A 19,650-nucleotide genomic window follows, 5' to 3' on the forward strand; every position below is an offset into this window, starting at 1 on the left:
ATTGTACCGATACGCTGCTAATAAATCTCGCCCTGCTACATCGTAGACTTCATTATCATCATCCTCAACTCACACATCGAATACCACACTAGTGACCCAACATAATTAATATTATAAATTTTGGAAGTTTATTCGGTTTGACGCACCTGCTGTTTGAAAGTTGTGAGGTGCGAAAGGTGTATGTGCATGGCGATTGGCGACTGCCGAGATCGCTGTACTTCTGTTCGGGTTTAACCGTCAAGCCGAGCGGTCGCCGTGTCGCCCATCCGTGACGTTCTTCCGGTCGAAGCCTAACGCCGGTTAAAAAAACGGTCTTTGTACTAATAAAAAAATAAATTACATTTCGGGCTCTTTTGCCGCGTTACATTGTCTTCCGCTGGAAGTGTACATTGTGTCATTAAACCCTTAAATACGAATCACAACGTGAAATATAAATAAACTTTATAAACATTCAAACGCTTTGTTTACATACTTATATATTATATTTATATAAGTACAGTGTGCTTAAAACTGACGATGCAATTCTGGTTAACGGTTTTAAATGTTATTACAAAGGTGCATAAATAAATAGTGATTACATTGTAGGAAATATTGCTGACAATTTTGTGGATATTTTACCTAACGATAGTAAGTATAATCTTATTTGATTTAATTTCTTAACTAAAATTAAAACACAAGTTTTTCTATTATTTTTCAGAATTTGTAAATAAGTTGTGTTCATGTTTTTGGTACAAGTCGGTTATCCTGGATACAGCGGCAAACACATTTTGAAAATAGCCGATGTACTGGATTATTTGTTAGGATAACCTAACCTTACTTAACCTAAACTAACCCAAACTAACAAATAATCCAGTATATCGGCTATTTTTAAAGTTTGTTTGCCGCTGTATCCAGGATAAACATATACGTATAGAACCATATTTTTTCTGGAGGGATGAGTTATCACTAATACCCGCATGAATAGACGATAAATATTTACTTTTAACTGATAATTTTTATCGACAGATATTGTAATAATTCTGTAATAATTTATAATGAATCAGTTACAGACTATTATTGTGTGTACTTATTACTTTTGTTACACATATCTAAGCCGTAACTGCGTGTATATTTTTGATCAAATAAATATACCCACTTAATATACATAGTGTGTTCATTAAAATTTTAACCGATACAATTATGAAATGGAACCTATGGTGGTTACTGGTTTGAATTATAACGTAGATTAGTTTTGTTTTTTGCACACAAAACTCAATAAACAAGTGTTACGATTTTTTTCGATGATTAAATTCAAAATTATTCATATATAAATAATTGTTACTTACAGTCATTAATATAATATGTGCACTGTCTTAATTAAGTGATTATGTAGTTAATTAATTATGAGCCGATTCAAAATAATTGTTAATTAAATGTATACTAATCTGGCCATCAATTACAATAAATTTCGTAAACAATTTATTGATTTCGTCTAAAACGTTTCATAAAAACGCCTTGAATAAAATCAAAGGAACTAATTATATATCACAAAATATATTATATAAAATAGTAATACCCCAAATTTAGTGTATTTTATTCACAATTTCGTCACTAAGCAAATTTCAACCCTTAAGCAAACTTAGAATGTAGCCACCTTTGATTTTTAGTTTCGATTTGTCTGTAAATACGTTAGGTTAGATTATCTTAGACACTCAAAAATCTTTAAAATAACCTACACACAATCTGCTGAGAATAAAAGTATTTAAATGAAATCTACTGATGAACATATGGTATAGGTGGTTTTAAGTACGTGGAGGTCTGTGGCGCTGACCGATTTGGTGGCACCCATGCGAAAAAATTGTCTGTGCGATAATCCGCCATTGCAATATATATTACATTGTTTATGTATTAGAATATTATAATAGTGATATTGTCAGGATTTTTTATGCTTTGATTATTTTTTTAAACTAAGAAGTTGATACTTACCAATGAAACGACAACATCATCTGCTTCATGGAAAATGGCCACTGCTCTCAAAAGTTATAATATTTGTAATCCTTCTTTATAATTTGCCGCCCCTATGCAACGCATTACCTGCCTAACTCCACGGGACGTCACTGCCATTAGCATATACGGCTCATAGGCATTAAATTGACCACAAACAGGTAGTCACAGTCACCCTTTCGATATTAATTATACAGAACCAGGTGTGAAAAATCCTCTGCTGCATGACTTCCTAAAAACTTCAAAATACACGTAGCTCGCATATTAATTATTCTAAACTTCTGCTTCCATTTGAGGTTTATTTTTTAATGTTTTAACTTCAGACCGAGCATAGTGGACGTTCTTCCCAGATCGTAATGTGAAAAGCACAGAACGGATTAACATGTGTTCTCTAGTGGGAAGCGACTTAACATACTTAATACAAGGATTTGTTGAGACCATGGCCCCCATATCCTGAAGCGGCCCCCCAGACCAAGGTGTTTGGTGTGCCCCCAACATATCCCTAAGGTTAAGGGCAGTGTGATGTTCTACAACAGTGTTCCCCAAATGGTATTCTGTGAAACCCCAGAGTTCCGCGAGGTAAAATTAAGGGTAGTATTTTTAAATAAATCCACTTGAATTATAGAGTTGTCGAGACCGCAGTTGTCATAATATTATTATGGAGTCCTTACTGATCGCGACCCCCTTTTGTGGTAGCTAAGTAACATGCAACCCTTCGCCATATTACAAAAATAGCCATTTTATATTAGTCAGGAAACACACTAAAACATTTATAAAATAAAATTCTACACATGCATTACCATTTAATTATATTAATCATCATATTATATTACCAAATTGCATATGTGGTTATACATATTTTTATGTTAATATTCTCCAAGAATAGCGTCGCTGACCTTTTTTACTATTAGACTAAATTTGTGGTGTGTGTTTTCTCACTTAACTGCTCGACTCGCCACACCGAGCCCCCTCTAAGACCCGATAGAGCCCTGTCTGCTCCCCTTACGGGGGCCATGGCTGAGACCCCTATTTATGGGGTTACTCTTAAAAAAATCATTGGGTGATGCTTAGAGAGATTATAAAGACGATACTACACACATTCATACCACAAATCTATAAAGAAAAATGTCATCGAAACAGTGGGACGGGATTTTAAACCTGTGTCGATAGTGTTTATATTAATTCTGTTCTACATTGGAAATATTGGAATGCAACCATATTATTTGGTACGGCTGACAATATTAACTGAATGACTGAATTAAGTTTTCGTTCAAGTTTATTAGTTATAAATTAATATCATTAACTGAAACAAAACGAAACGGTAGTAGTTAATCGAATCAAATTAATCTTGTCCATCTTGTGATGTCAAATCAAATATTTAACATTTTAGGTAATATTTATATTTCGTCTACACAGAATCATTGATAATATAACAAATTACGTTTTTGACACTAGTTAAGTGTCTAAGTACCTAATTGGTGTTTTCTACGGCAACATTGAAAAAGTATCCACGCATATGGTTGAAATTGCATGTAAAAAATCCAAGCTTTGTGAAGTCAGTAGGTACCTACCAGCGCCGGCGGCTCAGCACTTCAATACAATAAATAACTTATTTTGTAGTTTATGAATCCCATGCTTGTTTCGAGGATTTTTACGGTGGTTTTCAGATTTTTTATGTTATATACTTAAATAGAACGTGGGGCGAAAAATTTTATATAACGAGGAATGCTTATAACGAGAAAATTCAGTCAGTCCCATCTTCCTCGTAATAACCAAGTTCGACTGTATATAACATTGTTTATTATGTTATTTTTTCTTCTCGCCCGTGGAAGTAATATTTTTGCTATATATTAAATGGGTACCTACTCAGGGCTCAAAATGAACCGGAACGTACCGAAGCGCCGTTCCGGTTCGTGAAATCGGTAAAGTTATCGCTCCGTCTGAGCTAGATATTGCATATAACAAAAAATGTAACACGCTTATTTTTATAGATTTGATAAGTATGTTAATATCTTCAGAAAATTATCGAGCGCCCCGGTTCGTAAACTTTTCCATTTCAAGCGCTGTACCTACGTATTGATTTTTGTTGAACTTGTATGAATAGAACCATTTTTTTTTCAATTTAAATCGTATGTTTTGAACGCCATCAATTCTGATTTGTTATGTCTACAATGTTTTTTTTTAATAAATAAAAAAATATTTTCTAGATTATTCAGTGTGAAAACTTAGCTTATAGTGACTCAAAACATTTAATATTGAAATGATTGAATAGAAAAAGAAATTCCGGTGTAACATGTTTTATAGCAGTACCAAGTAGTAATCTTTCACATAACCGATGCACATTGACAAATTAATATGTGTAAGTATGGGGAGATTCTTGTTATGCTCTGTGTACACACAGCCTGTGAGAAACGCATAGTTCTTGTCGTCGAGGCATACGATTTCTCTCCATCATTAGAACCATGTCAAAAGATGCTCAGGCAGCCGGGGACTATAACTTTTCTATAGACATTTCTATCAGCTATTGATTATCGTGTGATACTGTGTGCATTGTTGGACCAGTACTACGTTACCTATCGTGACTTATCAATTCGTACAATAAGGGATACTTTCTGTGCATCGGAATTTCAAATGGTAAGATGCATTTCATATAATATAATTTAGTTTATAATTGGAACCGGTATTGGTGTTAAACGATAGTTATGAAAAAAAAAATGAAATTCAACTTTTTAATGCTAAAAAAGCAACCGAGGATTCTTATCCCTTTTCTATCTAGGTTCTCATTAATAATTGCATGTAATTATTAGTATCTACCAATAGCGAATGGTGTAGGTAGCCTGTTAAGATCCGCCATAAATAGTGCACATTAAGCTTTGTTAGTCATATGTATTTGTTTTTGTTGAACTAAGACTACAATTTTCGTGAACAAAGTAGACTTAAAAAATAATAGATTCGAACTCTTATACATTAGTAACCACACTTGGGTTGCTCCTGAGATATATAAAAAAACAGACAATACTTCACATCGTATCTTTTTATTTTTGCCTAATATACGCGTGATTAAGACCGGGTATAATACAAGGCAGGTTATATGGAGATGTACTACAACTTAGATGATATGAATAAAAGTAAAGTGATTTAGTATTATTCATTAAAAATAGTCTACGTATATTATTTACAACATCCACTGAGAACCACAGAAAGTCCAGAATATTCTATGGATGCTATATTTTATTCAGATTACTTTGCTGTACAATTTAAATTGAAATGTTGCTAACATTATTAATCGTGAAATTTACTCGAATCCTAAACCATTAATTAAATTGGCATTCATATACTCACCAGTTCCATTGTAATGTCCAAACGTAAATTGATTTAATTCTACACTATTTTTGCCAGTTCACGCACTAAAGAGTGGTTAGTTTTTTTAACCGTTGAATTTGAAGAAAATAGTGGTTAACATTTTTTGCATTTCTAAATACGCAGTTCGATATTCCTAGAACGTTTTTTTTTATAAAAAAAAATGGAATAATAATAAACCGTCGATTGCGTTCTTCGAATCCGTAATTCGTGCCCGGCCAGTGTTGATCTTGTACTACTTTTTTTTGTTTAGTTTTGAATTTTTGGCGGATGCCTGCAACACTTTGCAATAACGTCGTTCGCGATGGAAATCCAAGCGAGCGGCTCATTGTGTTTAATTCCAGTTGCGACTTCAGTTTCACCGTGTGAAATGAGTTCACAATATCATTTCCCAACCGTGGAATATTATCCGCAGAGCAGTCTTAAATTGTCATAATCGCTGTTAGCTTTTAATCGCATCGCTGCCATTATTTCATTATTATTATGTTTGTAGAACTGGAGAAATTGTGATAAGTGAGTTTTTATCCATTGTTGGATTGGTCCTATTAGGAGAAACGGTGGAAAGTCTCGTAATAGTCTTTGAAAATGCGCGGGAAATTATGAATTCATCAATACAAACGTCGTCACAAGAAACTGTATATTAAACTGCCATTTATTCAAATAAAATCTTTTAAAATTATAACTTTTTATAACTAACTCGGCTATTATTAGTAGTACCAATAATTGATATATTAAAATATATTAGAATTCGGGAGTATCAGTTATTTGTTCTCCCAATGTGTTGTAGGCACTACTGTCCGTCAACAAGATCTCGTCGATAACAGGAAGTCGTTGTAGTCGCATATAGAAGACTTCTCAGTGACGCACCCTCTTTTTAGTTGTGACTGCTTTTATTCTTCGCAATAAACCAAAACTTTACTAATAATAATTCATACATCACTCCTGATCGTTTTAGACATATTTTTATTATTAAAAGCATCAAATTACGTAAATTAATAGATCCATACACCACGGAAGCGTAAAATTTTATGATAAATTTGTGAGCGTTTCTTATTTGAAAAGTGCGGTTAACTGCACGGGAGGGGCTTGTTAGTTCAAAGTTTTAACACATGGACAAGAAGTTCTTGTTCGATAATAACCTGCCATTGATGTTGCCGTTTGGTAGTAAAATAACTGTGTACAGTTATCGATATTCCCAGCAAAATATTGTATATTGCCTTACGGATGACTAGATATTATTAATTTTATAATGACATATCTGATTCATAATATTAATACATGTAAAAAACTGTGACATTTTCACACTACTGCCATATTTATCGTACAAACAAAATCACATGGTAAAGTATACAATGTGTAGTAATAATTAATCTACATTAGCTTTAAATGGTTGGAAAACAGTAATAACTTCGAAAATTATTAGATCACTAGAATTAGAATAACAAATGCTACACACCTGATAAAATTGTATTAAATAGCTTCTCGAATATTTTTAGAGGCGCATTCCTACTGCGCCATTTTTTTTTTGATTTTCCCGCGCTCATAATAAGAATAATAAAATCTAATCAATAAGCAATTTCATTGTGATATTGCTGCACATTTCCAAGGGCATACGAATTGATTGTTTTTTGGTCGGTGTAATATTATTAACTCGTTGCGGATAACCGAATTATTTCTTGTTGACAATAGTTTTTTTATGCATGTCTTTGTGATACAAAAATCCTGACGAAATCTAAATAATTTATATACTTATTCAACTTAGCAAACATATGTAGATGTAGGTACCATTATAAATCGTCCGGTGTTCGAATTTAGAACTAAGCTCATCATAGTATAAAAAGTATTGAATGATATTATGTAAAATGTAAACATACAGCGCCTTCACTCAGAGGACAACTTATACGAATGGATCTATAGTATAAATCATTACCCGTATTTGAAGATTTTTCATTGTCAAGAATACAATCATTCCTGCGCACTTTTGTTCGAGAATTTTACGACATTTCAATATTATAAACAAAATTAAAAATGTCAACGCTGTGAATGCAGAGTTGTCAACTAAGTGTTTTCCTTGCCAGATATAGCATTTTTCAATACGGCAATCAATTTAAGACTTATTACAATACATCATTCTATAAGATTTGCTTAAGTTAGATATTGGTGCATACAAGTTTGATACGGTCGACAGTTTCATATACCTTGGATTTCTTGTAACTCGACATAATGATATTACAGAAGAAATCAACAAGAGAATCATGTCTGCGAATAAATGCTACTTTGGCCTGTTATGACATTTTAAGTCCTGCATACTATCTCGCCGAACTAAAAGCACTCTTTACAAGACACTTGTATCGGAAACCTGGACATTAACTCTGCGAAAAGCACGAGCCCTGAACATCTTTGAAAGAAAAATTCTCCGCCGTATATATGGACCGATCAGGGACGGCACTAATTGGAGGAGAAGGTATAATGCTGAGCTCTATGGGCTGTACGAAGATTGCAGCGCAGTTCAATCAATTAAGATTGGGAGACTGCGATGGCTAGGTCATGTGCCCCGTATGAATGACAATGAACCGGCAAAGAGAGTGATGTCCAGCAATCCAATAGGGCGTTGAAGAAGAGGCAGGCCAAAGATTCGCTGGTTGGATGGAGCTGCCAGTGACTGCCGTATACTGGGGGTACCAAATTGGAAAGCGGCCACACTGGATAGGGACAGGTGGAGGGAGCTGTCGGAGGAAGACAGGACCCACACTGGAATGTCGCGCCCCTGATGATGATGATAAGATTTGCTTTGAAAATCAACATGCTAGTCTTTTCTCCCATATAATATTATCTTATTCATAAAATGAATGTTACAGTCATACAAAGTGAAGACTAAATTACCAATATTGATTTTTAATTTTATGACATGTATTTTAAAATTTTGAATTTTGAGAAAATCTAGAACATTTTTCTGACATTTAGCTAATTTTCGTATCTAATCTGGCATATTTTTGTGAATGACAGATGGCAATACTGAGTGAATATTGTGATCATATTATCACACCACTCGTAGCGCAATCCCGGGTTAAACCCTGGACTCCTCAAGTCATCCTATTTTATGAAATGTGTTTGTCGATTAAAATATATAACGGGACCAAAACTTTAAGAAATAGAAATATATCGAGCATTTAGAATCGTTAATAGGTACATAATAATATTATGTCATCTTCCTGGACGAGGACTATTTCTTTGCGCTTCGCATCGGTGTCTTTCTACTCGACATAATAAGAGGTTGGGAATTGTTGATACATTCTGAATTATATCAATGATAATAAGTTCTACCTACCTATTGATGGTGATGTTATATTATAAAAAACAATGTCGACGCTTATTATATTATTTGTAATATTTTGTGTTTTATTGATTCACCGTTAATGTGTTAATAAATAAACAATTAGAGTTGGTGAGAAACATTACGCTGTTTCATTAACGTTATCGCGTTCTTGCGATAATATTTTATCGGGAAAGTTCTGCCAAAGGAATCAATAACCTAGCAACACCAGGCTGCCTAATGGAAAAACAATATCGTTGGAAAAATTTTGCGGGGAATATCATGAACTGTTTTACGACTCACGTTTATCGATGCTATACGAATAATAATACATATTATGTTGACATAAGCATACATATGTTTACACAAATAATTGTTCCATTAAGATAACTAAATTATACTTATCATACAATTGCCGTATTATCAGCGCTGTGTGGTATTATCTTTGATATGAACGTATTATACACGATGGCTAATTTAATGTAATAAAATGTATTAAGAAAATCAATAGCACACAGTATGGCTAACATACAAATCCCGTAAACCCCCATCATAGTACCAGCGAAGCTATTCTATACACAAGGCGGGTATAGTTTATCATATTTATGTATTGAGGCGGTTAATTCTTCCAGTAAGTTAACCGTTTCTAAACTGTCAAAAAGTGCTATGTTTTAACAGCCCCCCTCTTCTTGGCTGTGTTAACTTTTAGAGCAAGATAGACAGCTTTGACAGTTTAGGGTATTTAGACAGCCAAATTATTGTAACAATTATAATACCTCAATACATAAATATTATAAACTACCCTCGATAGCCGCCGATAACAGCCTTGTGAATAGAATGGATGCGCTGATGTTGAAGATAGCTAAACATACAGGTACCTACATTTTCAAACACATTAATTACTATAGGAATATGCGTCAGTCATCATTTACATCAATTTTGGGAACTAAACAATCAACGTGTAGTGCATGAACAGGCGCAGTGTGTAAGGCAGCTGGCCTTTCACCCGATAGCTCCGGGTCCGATCCGGTGAAGACACACTATAATGTATGTGATTTTTTCAAATCCTGGGTGTTTGTGATTATTTCACGTATATTAGTAAATACACTGTCATTAGGGCTCTAGACCTGTTGTAGTATTAAAAATAAATAAATGTTTGGTCTATTTTCAATGTTGAGGTTTATTTTGTTGCCCGTTACTCCACACCTGTTGGGTAATTCAGTTCCCATTAATTAGTATTCCCTGAGTGCCAGGCTGGACGCTTATTGCTATTATCACACAATATATTACCATATAGATAGATAGACTATGTATAGACAATATTATTCCCGAAGCGAATGCAAGGCGTGCTAGTATTATTGATCTTTTTTATTCGAAAGTATGCCACCGCGATACACTATTGCTCCTTGTATGTTAGGTAAATAGCTCTTGCTGTTTATACCACTATAAGACCGGGCCAGATGTATCAATTGGAAATAGTATATAGTATATTGCAGCGCTATCTCCAGATAGGAGGGTATAACATAGTGGTCGAGACGTAGTTCCAAATTAACTAACGATTATGATGCAATTGTCGGGTCTGGATTGAAATATGTACCTACGTCAAAATAATGTCACTCCACTTTTTACTTACTGCAGAGAAACAGAATGACTCTTTAAATTCCTCAGTCGATCATATTAATATGTGTGTAAATTTAGTGTCTTTTCAATCGTGTCCGGAAACTTGTACGTATGCAGTTCGCAGTATCACACTTCACCGTGAAATTTTGTATCGGATATTAAAGACCGTCTAACCTCGTTGGGTCGTATAGTACTGACATAAAATTCATGTTTAAATAAAGCACGGTTCTTGTCGGTTTAGGTACATTTTACAGGAAACAGCAAACAAATTCTGAAAATAGCTTATATACTGGATTATTTGTTAGGTTAGGTTAGGTTAGGTTGGGTTTTCATTCTTGAATTCATGAATTTTGCCAAAATCAGCTATGAAAATTGAACTAATGTTCATATTGAATCTAATAAAATTTGAGACCGTATAGTATAGTATATGGTCATCTCTTTCCGATAGAAAGCTCATGGCTAACTGTGCCACGGTGAAATGTTTTACGTACAATTTACATGTAACCCTCTTAAATAGGCGTTGACATATTATTATTTTATAAATCGGCTTTTTGCCACTCGAACTCGTATTCTTCTGTGCATACTTTAGGATTCAATCGCACGTATAATATTGATAATTCGTAGGTAGGTACGTAAATATGTACCTATTAAATTTTAAATGAATTTTAATACGAATTCAAGTCGCCATCGACAAAGTCAGATAGAAGCATCCGGGTGTTCTGTTTTATTGTCTACCTTTCAATTTGTTTGATCAATACCCTCCCGCTTTTTTGTTATCATTAGGGCAGGTGAATAAGCCGAGCCACGAAGTGAATCGGGGAGACTAGGTGACATTTGGGCACGTCCAATCGGTTGGTATTTGAAGCGTAGACATTATTTTGTTGGAAATGGCTGTGTTAATTCACGCTGTTCGTGAGATTGCACGAACAGGTTAACTATCTTATACTAAGCACGTTCAATCAAATTTGGATATTTAATATAGAGGCACAGATAGTATTTATTTAAACACTATAAAGGTCGTCCATAAATGACGGCCTTCACCACAAAATCTTTTACTAAACTGCCTAAATAATTATGTCACGTTTTCAATCCATTCGTTTATAAACAGATTAGTTGAAAATTTTTCAGATTTCAGTAAGTATTTCGTTCTAACGGAATATTTTATTCTCGGAAAAAGAATGCATTTTCGTAAGATTTTCTACAACTTTTGGATTATATGAGGAGGTTGACAAAATAATAATTTTAAAATGTGCTATAATCAGGAAAATCGTCTGAAACGATATTTAGCTTTATACCACATATACCTATATATATATATACATATATATATACACCTATATATATATATAGAAAAGCACTCTGTGATTTCTCAATAAAAATAGCTAAAGCCAATATCTGATTTACTTAATGTAAGGGTTACTTTTCTATGCAAAAAACTCTCTTTCTCTACAAGGTTGGTTCGAAAATTAGTTGACCTAGTCTTATTTAATTTTATATAGAAGGCGAATATTTAGAATAGTACTATTTTATCATATATTTTTTTCGACTATGTCCGATCCAAATAAGATCATATGGGCCTCCACAGAGTGGAGGTTTATATTGACAGATGTTGTTTTTACGAGAAATGTCAGCCACTTACTAGGTCCATACTTTGACTCATACCCAAATTGAAAAACAATATGTGTATTTGCCAGACCCAGGATTTGAACCTGGGAACACGACATTAAATGCTGATGCTTAAGCCACGCGGCCATCGTGAGCTACAATTACATGATTATTAAATGTTGATTCGTATGTTGAGAAAAGATATGATATCATAATGACATAAACATCGTTTCTATATTATTTACCGATTATTCAGATTATTAAAATTCTCATTTTTTACCATTGTACTGTATCTATAATACCTATCATAGAAAAAAATATTTTTTAATCTGCTCCAGTGTTTGTATCATTCGTACCCAGCTTACTCTATTTCAGTTCTAACTGCCCTATCTTCGGGGTGGTTAGAATGAAACCCTACAGCCAGACGGGTGTGGATTGGATCTTAAAAAAAGATATAGCCTCACAGACTGACTGATATAAATAATTAGTGTGCTTTACTCGGCAAGTTCCGGTGCGGTTGGCTGCCCTTCGATATTTTTTTTCCAAAACCACCACCCGTATAACGTAATACACTTGCTCTACGTCAGTTTCAAAATAGGCAAAGTAGTATGGAAACATGTTGGACAATGCACGATTTGGTTCGACGTGGAGTTGCTAGACTCACCATATCGTATCGAGGATGTTCGCAACAGTAAACACACTCATGCTCTGTGTGCAGTCGCATTAAAAAAATGCTTAACTACTCATCATCATCAGCTATTAGCTGTGAGCATCATAGAAAGAAACTGGCCATTTGTGTGTCTTAAAATAATACTCAATTTATCATTCAACTAAAGAAAGTACCCGTGGCGGAGTAGTAGCAGAGCACCCTCCACTAAAAACTTGGATTCTAATTCAGTATAGAAAATTCAATTGTTTTTTCTTGCTTTATAGCAAAAATATAAAATAATTTGTTTACGTGAGTGACCATTACAAATTACAAATTTAAGACGTTCACGACATAACATTTATAAAAAATTGTACAATTAAATCAATGAGATATCTAATAAATTATACATTGTCGATTTTCTTCGTCAAAAACTCTTCATACACACAGCACAGCAGTCATAAAATATTTAAATTATACCAACATCTAAAATAAAACAAAGTTAAATCTAAAAAAAATACCGATTTCACAAAAAAAAAGCTTAACTTTACTATCATTCAACAATGATAAAACACATCTGGTAGTTGGCAGATCATGCGTTGCTAAGAGACAGCATATTGAATGAGAAATTGTCAATAATATTTACATACAACTTTATCGCCCGTCCACGACAACGTGATTATTTTTTATCATTGGGGGGTATCAAGTCAGTGCGTTGGGCATCTACGTCACGAAACTCCCTACTATAACTACAAGATAATACACAGTATAATAATAAATAAGTCAAATTTTAAGCATTTATAAAACCACGCTTGTAAAAATATTGATTCCCGTAGGAATTTTGTTGATCAGAAATCAGAAGATTTCTTACAATGCAAGTTATCAGCACCGGAGAAACATGGCGGAATTCTCACTTCCACAACGCATAATTTGGAAAAATACGTAGCAAAGTAATTATTGAATAACAGTAGCAAGGACAAGTAGAGCGAATGGATAATAACCACTGTTCGTAAAAACTGAAATAACCCCACCCCACACTACGGCGCTTATAAAATATTATGCTTCGGTCAAAAACGAAAATGGTTTCTTATAAACCACTGAATTGGGCCATTTGTCTAGTGGCTATCCACTTTATGAGTGACATGTTCATTGTCCAGCCCATTGCGATTTTAGTAATTTAACGACATTTACCACGTCGCGTATTTTTATCTGCTTTGTTATCTATGATTTTTTATGCTCGTCCCGTAGTATGCCTACGTCCATTCCACCTTGCATTACTCTAATTTTTGGATCTTTAGTGTCTCATGATAATTCTACCGCAAGAAAAAAAAAAAGGACGTACCTAACCCTCAGTTTTATTTATAAACTCAGAAAATAGGTATTATTGATAATAATCTTGTACACGACTAAATACACGTTGTGTCCAAAGGATGTACGATGCAAATGCCTATTTATTATCTAAATTTACCTGACAATTAAAAAAAAGCAGAAGGAAGTGAAGTGATAAAAACGATTAAACCATATTTTTTGTTGGTTTATCTTTAATCGACTCAATAATTAATATCAGATTAGGAATATAAAAACTAAATTATTAATTATCATGCACTTAAAGGTTATGTTTATTTTGTATTTTAGCTTGTAGTGAAAAACATAACAAAAACTTTTTTTTGCCTTCTGTAAAATTTGATTTGTTTGGATTACGTCCTTTTTTCTTTCTACGGTCTAAAGCAATTTATACCAGTAATATTTAAGTAAAAACATTTCAAGGGAATATATTTGAAAGATATTAAATATTTAATTCATATCTTCATCTATGAAGATCTATATCATTGAATTATCGTTGAATATATACATCAGTGGTGAGAGGTGGAGGTAAGCTGTTAAGATTCGACATAAATAGTGGAAACTAAACTTTGTCAGTCAAACTTATTAGTTTTTATAAAATATTCGTCTATCTATAAACTATCTAAAATAATGGATGGTTTAATGACATAATGTTAGATATTTTATAGATAAACGAATATTTTTTAACTAAGATCTACTATGGCTTGGATTAGACAGGGTTTAATTGAATTTTAATAACTAATAAACACTATATATACATCGTAGTCTTAGTTCAATAAAAATGGATTTAAGTTTTGTATTACATATTCACAAAACTTAAATCTATTAGAATTTAAATTCAAATTCCATCAAATACCTTCGTTCGATAGTATTAATATTATGAAAACAAATACATATATACATTCTATGTATTTTGTACATAGTTCATTAAAAAAATCAAAATTTTAGTAATAAGAGTAAAACTAGGTGAAGATGGATAGAAAAGATAGGTACATGTCATAAATAGTCGATGGCTCAGTGAATCAGTGCATTACTGAATTGAGATTTTTTGTTCAAATCGAGTCATGAATGACTACGTTTGTCGGTGTCGAAAGCATTTTTCAATATTTTATTTTTGATAATAATTGGCATGATTAGCCTCGCTAATTTACACTTAGTCCAAAAAATATTTAATAGTAGCGTTACAGAAAATATTTACAACTGTTCTTAAAACTACCTTAGTTGATTGACTGAAAGATATTGTGAATTTTATTGATCTTACGGTATTTGATAGATGTGGCAATAATGACCTGAAGATTGCCACAAAATAATGTATTTGCAATACGAAATATTAAAGTAATTTAGTGATAAATCATAACAAACTTTTTTCATCTTTAATTGTCTCAATTTAAGGACCTCTAAACCTATATAAAGTTATCTCAACATGTTTGATGTAGTGTTTCTATTGTGAATTTTACGTTAACTGTAAAAGTTACGATTTGAAAGCAGTAATGTGACGGGAATTGTTCGTAAAAACTTTCACTGGTCAACATTCGTGATATTTAAATTCAAACAGCACCCTCTTAAATATCGCTGTGAATCTTTTGACGATATTTTTTATATTTTAAAGACGAACTTTTACTTCGTTACTGATAGATTACGATCAATACAATTATTATCATCCGAAAATGAAAGTCGAAAAAGTATATGATATTCATAATTTCTTTTGCTTGAAGTGTTCGCGTTGTTAGAAAGTGGTTTAACCGGTGTCTCATTTTTATTAATTTTATGAGAAAATAAAATTGTGAGCAATAAAATTATTTATACTCACAAAATTAATATGTACAAGTAATTATTTAATAGTGTAGTAATACGTGTAATTGGTATCTCGTAACTACTGATATTATAAAAGTTCACAATTCAATATGATATGGTAAACGTTGGTGAAGCTTGCGCGTAAATAATTGTTGAAATTAATGTTAGTTCCCTTTTTCCATCATGTTGTATTTAAAATTAGAATAATATTATGCCCATTTTATTGGTCGATAAATCCTTTATTGCAATTAATAAAAGTAAATTAATATTATACGTATCGTCGGTACTTAATGTGTTTATTAAGTCCAGGGATCATCATTTATGGCACTACAACCCTTGGTGGGTCTTGGCCTCCTTCAAAAACTTCCTCTATCCTGGACGATCCAGCGCCGATACTCTCCAGTTGCTTTGACCGAGCATTTTTAAATCTCCCATGGCACAGTCCAGCCATCTCAATTTCGGCCGTGTCTTCTCTTCCCATCGGGGGTTGCATAAATACCCCGCCTCGATATATCCCCCGGCATTCTATGCACGTGACCGATCCAGCGCAGTCTCCGTATTTTTATATGCCACGTGATCCAGGTATACCCAGATTTATACTAGAAAGGATGGAAAAGTTCTCATGATAATATGGAGTCATTCATTAAATTTGAATTTAACATTTTTTTCTGATAATTTTGACGGAGCTTGGAAGTCATTGTCTGAAACTACACATATAATATATAGGTACCTACATTATCCTTGATAAATTATTACTATTTATATAGAGTATCCTTTGAAAATAGACGCATCAAATATAATTAATTTACAGTTGAAGTTGTTTCAAATAAATGCCATAATGAAAATATTTTATTTTAATTAAATTACTCATGAGTGAACGTGAACCTTTATTTTTAGAAAGTTGGCACATGGATGGTGAGATTCACTTTTTAATATAGCCAAAAAAATACCATGTGTTTATCAAAAATGTTAAGCTATTAAATAATTTGTATGTAAATTATAAATTATACGACCTCGAATTATCTTTGGATTTCAATAACACCAATTAAAAATAATATTTTTATCTTTCTCCTGCTTCTTTTTCTGAACCTAAGTACGTTACTTTGGCTCTTAAGTATAGATATATTTTTTTTTATTGACAAAATAAGTCTTAAAGTAACACGACTGCTTAATTTGCAAACCGGCTAACTCCATTTGGACAAATTGTTCAGGAAGGAGGAAAAACCTAATAATTTAATTATCGACCGGAATTTAACAATTCCAAAAATACACTTTGATTCTTTTTTACAATCTTTTTATTAGCTCGTATTCTTATTTATCCGATGGTTGTTTGTCCGGTACAAATCTTGCAATCGATTTTTAACTAACTTCCCGACTAGCTAGACATTTGAAACTTTTAGAATATATCAGAACACGATGCCAATGCACTATTTAAATACTTTTAGTCATCTTTAAGCAGAATTGAATTCATTTTCAGTAAATTCTGTTTTGTATGGAAAGTTATTTCAGAAAAATCCGTAAAAAGTAAACGACTATTATTGGTTGCTAAGGCGATGGTCCTAGCAACTAAATTATTAATACATACGTGCGTTACTATGGAAATGAAAATGAAATGTCAAAATGAATTTCAGTATTCTATATTTGTTTGTTTGTTTTTTATTTACTTCATATCAAGTACAAGTTTGAGCATAATAATTCAACAGGAAATTTAAAAACGTTGTACATAAAAAGTTCTTTTTATCTTGTAATTATTTACAAATAAGGTGCACTATGACACTATTAAAACACTATTTTAGCTTCCCTTTTGTATATAAAGAAAATTCATGTAAAGAGCGCAGTTGTTCCATTTACGATATTGGAAATTTGGCACATGCGGTTGGGTGTTTTGTGTAAAGAACGGACTTTTAAAATTTGTGTGAACATAGAAAACATGCTTTATAATAAAATGCTATCAAAATCTCATTTTTTGTCAAAACTTGTTTTGACCAAAACCATCCAAAACAGTTGGCTGGTATGTAGATTAAGCAGTTGAACAGTCTTTTTCAGTAGTTGTCTCATTGCTGAGAACGGTGGTCTTAATGAGCAGTTTCTATTCCTGTTACACTCGTGTTGCCTTAGCTAAACCAATAAATATCTGGTCTTATAACTAATTTAATCACTTTAATATGCAGATATCCTTTCCCCTTCTCGTTTACTGTTTAAGCTTCCAATTATTATGCCTAGTTTTCGAGTTATCACCATTTCTCCAAGTCGTATGACAAAAGGTCCGAAAAATTCGTCTCAGACACGTGCTTGAGAGATATATTTTGTGTTTTTTTTTCTCAAAAGATATCCGTATAGGATTTTAGCATTCATACGTTTAACTAAATTGCATAATAAGCGATGAGATGAAAAAAATAACACATTTGAACATTTAAATTATCTTACAAACATGCCTATTAGAAAAATCCTAGAAAAAAACATTTCGGATTCGAACACACTTCCTTCGGTAGTCGGATAAGTTTAATTCTAAGAATTTATATATTTTTGATAAAGAATGCTAAATCATGCCATTTGAGCGAGCCGTGAGTCATAAAGCATTCTGCATAATAATTAAGTGGTGAATACTAAATAGTAATTTATTAAATACTAAGGAATAAACTCATTTTATAAATTAAAATGCTACAATATTAAATCAAGTAGGTATATATTCAGATTTATATAACGAAATTATTAGAGAAATCTTACTATATAATTTAATCTAAAAAAAATTTTATATCTATATTTGTAAAAGGTAAAATAAACATGCTTAGAAAGCGGTTTCTCAGTATCAGGTAGGTATTCGATGGAATTCGGTGAAAGACTTTTCATAAAATGTATTTCGTATTTTTACAGTAATAAAATAAGTCAAGTATAAAATACAATTAAACTGCCTGTATACTTTATTTTCAATTCACAAAAATTAATAATGATCAGCGCCGGTTTTGTTAGTATTTTCAACTGTCAATAATGTACTGAATATATTTATTTTAAAATTTCATAAAAAAACCTTCAGCTGATCATAAAAAATACTCGTATCGTATTTAATTTAAAAGAAAACTTTTACACTAAGAATTCATAGTGTAATATTGATGAAGTTAACTAGATCCTATCTTCAATCTCAAAGAATCACAGCTCTTTAGGCTCATATCTTGAAAAGTAGATACGCATATGGTGTAGATACCTACTGAATAAACATATTTCGCAGACGGATAATAATTGCACGTGCGGACAGATTCACATACGATTTATAAAAACATTTTTGTGTCTCTTTTAGGGTTTTGAATAGTAATTAGAGTTTATAGCCAATTGAATGAGCTTCTTCTTCTTCGATGACGCTACAGCTCAAGTCGAGCCCTGGTTTCCTCCACCGCACGTCTTTTCCAGTTCATGATTTTTAGCAGCTGGTTGACATCTTTTGTAATGTTGTCACCCCCCAATTGAATGAGCTACATCGGCGTATTTTGTATCCATTCCCGATTAATGCATTAAACTATAAAACAATAATATAAGAAGTGGGAACAATAATTCTGGATTTATAAAAATTGATTAGTTTTAAGTCCACGATCGATTTGTTGTCCGCGATGGTCAATTTAACGTGAAACGAATATTAAGTTCTTTAAAAAATTTACTCTTTATTATTATAAGCAGATGTATAGTTTGTCTAACTTTTTATTATTTTTTCAACTATATTTTTCGCAACAACTTTATCATGTAAAGTAAACAAAAAACATATTGGGATATTTCAACGAATATTTTGACACCCACGATCGATGACAAATAATTTTTCTTTATTATGAAGCCAAAGTTTTGATAATACACACTACGTATGAGTACTTTCTTAAATTTTCTCATACCAAGCTTTGTCGCACATTACATAACTCTTTTATACCCCCTACCTCACAACTTTGACAATAATTGTAAACTAAAACGGAAAATTTCTCATTATGAACTAATATTTATGTTT

General features: G+C 32.5%; 1 protein-coding gene across 4 annotated transcripts in view; it reads left to right on the top strand.

Moving 5' to 3' along the window:
• Window positions 1-220: 220 nt before the first annotated feature.
• Window positions 221-19,650, top strand: part of LOC147063915 (uncharacterized) — a 208,594-nt gene continuing 189,164 nt past the window's right edge. For all 4 annotated transcript variants that reach the window (XM_085958922.1, XM_085958924.1, XM_085958925.1 and 1 more), the window contains exon 1: window positions 221-627. The gene's annotated coding sequence lies outside the window, so the exon portion shown is untranslated. The remainder of the gene's footprint in view (window positions 628-19,650) is intronic.

This window comes from Rhyacophila brunnea, unplaced genomic scaffold (genome assembly GCF_057557595.1).
Source record: "Rhyacophila brunnea isolate RB1 unplaced genomic scaffold, BYU_Rbru_1.0 scaffold_8, whole genome shotgun sequence".
In the NCBI taxonomy this organism is placed as follows: domain Eukaryota; kingdom Metazoa; phylum Arthropoda; class Insecta; order Trichoptera; family Rhyacophilidae; genus Rhyacophila; species Rhyacophila brunnea.